Source organism: Arachis hypogaea, chromosome 13, assembly GCF_003086295.3.
Source record: "Arachis hypogaea cultivar Tifrunner chromosome 13, arahy.Tifrunner.gnm2.J5K5, whole genome shotgun sequence".
Taxonomy (NCBI): Eukaryota; Viridiplantae; Streptophyta; class Magnoliopsida; order Fabales; family Fabaceae; genus Arachis; species Arachis hypogaea.
Genome location: NC_092048.1, coordinates 83,690,963 through 83,692,762, shown reverse-complemented (window position 1 = coordinate 83,692,762; position 1,800 = coordinate 83,690,963). Strand labels below are relative to the sequence as shown.

General features: G+C 41.8%; 1 non-coding gene across 1 annotated transcript; it reads left to right on the top strand.

Annotated features, from left to right (window-relative positions):
• The first annotated feature begins 552 nt into the window (after nt 1-552).
• Nucleotides 553-656, top strand: LOC112738652 (small nucleolar RNA R71). The gene has a single exon (XR_003169599.1). It is a non-coding gene; the product is annotated as a small nucleolar RNA R71 (small nucleolar RNA).
• Nucleotides 657-1,800: the final 1,144 nt, after the last annotated feature.

Genomic DNA, 1,800 nt, shown 5'->3' with positions numbered 1-1,800 from the left:
TAAGTGTTTTGTGTGGCTTGGTATGATCTTTGGTTGGAGTTTTGGTATGTGGAATTGTTATGTTGGTTGTGGTTGTAAGGTTTGTGGTTTTGTGGTTGGGTTTGTTGATTCCCCCACCCAAAGTTTGGGTGATTTTTCCATCCTGGGTTGTAAGTGTTGGAATGTGGATCATATGATTGCCTTTGTTGGTTTCCCACATAGTTGTCCTCTTCCCAATCACCTCCTTCAATGCTTACTTCCTCTTGATCTTGTGTGTGTATTGCAGCCACTTGCTTTGTTTCTAATTGCCTGGTAAGCTCTGCTAGTTGCTTGGCAAACACCTTGTTTTGGGCTAGAATTGTATCAACATGGTTCAGCTCCATGATTCCCTTAGTGTTGCGCCTCTCTGATGCATAGTAGTACTCATTCTCAGCCACTGTCTCAATCACTTCAATGGCTTCTTCCACAGTCTTTTTCCTGTTCAATGAACCTCCTGATGAATGGTCTACAGCCTTCCTTGATTCATAAGAGAGTCCATCATAGAAAATATGCAATTGCACCCAATCATGGAACATGTCTGGTGGGCATTTCCTTGTCAAATCCTTGAATCTCTCCCATGCCTCGTAGAGAGTTTCACCATCTTGTTGTCTAAAAGTCTGAACCTCAGATCGAAGCCTATTGACCTTTTGTGGGGGGTAGAAACGTGCCAGAAACTTGCTTTCCACCTCATCCCAGGTTGTTAGGCTCCCCCTTGGGAATGATTCCAGCCACTTAGCTGCCTTGTCCCTAAGTGAAAATGGGAACAAAAGCAGTTTATATGCATCTTCCTGGACTCCATTGGACTTCACAGTGTCACAAATTCTCAGGAATTTTGTGAGATGTTGGTTTGGGTCTTCATTAGCACTTCCACCAAATGAACAATGATTCTCCACAAGTGATATTAGCTGTGGTTTGAGCTCAAAATTGTTGGCCTGAATGGGTGGTTTCTGGATGCTGCTACCACAATTCCCAGAGGTTGGGTTTATGTATGAACTAAGAACCCTCCTCTCAGGAATGGCATTGTTTCCATCAGCTCTCTCATGGTTGTGAACTTCTCTATCCATGTTGAGATCTAAAGCTTCCTCAAAATTGTCCTCAGATTCTCCTTCAGATTCCTCTTCTCCCAGTACTCTCTTCCCTCTTGCTTCCCTTCTCAGTCTATGAAGAGTCCTCTCTGGTTCGGTATATGGAGGAGTTGATGTCTCTCCTCTCCTACCTGTCATGCAAGAACACAGCACAGGCAACAAACAAGTGAAATACTCTTGGTTAATGGAAGAGTATGGTTAGAGCAGTTGAGGAATTAATTCAAACAGTTAGTGAGTCAGTGAGTTAGTTGCTTGAATTTAAAGGCATAAAGAAAGAAAGCATGTAACAGAGTGCAGAAATTAAAATTCAACAAGTAACTTGTACTGAATTAATCAAAACAAAAAAAAATGCTCAATCTAGTTAACTTCCAATTTGAGAATTGTCAATCGAAAACCAATCCCCGGCAACGGCGCCATAAACTTGATGCGCATAAACTTGTTATGCTACGATTTAGGAAATTGTACGATCGGCAAAATTCCTTCCGGCAAGTGCACCGGTTATCGTCAAGTAAAAACTCACCATAGAGTGAGGTCGAATCCCACAAGGATTGGTTGAGTGAGCAATTCGGATTAGAAGTGTGTTCTAGTTGAGCGGAATCAAGATTTAGATGAGAATTGCGGAATGTAAAATTGGCGGGAAAAGTAAATGACAAGAAATTTAAATGGCGGAATCTTAAATTGCATGAAGTAAAGAGAA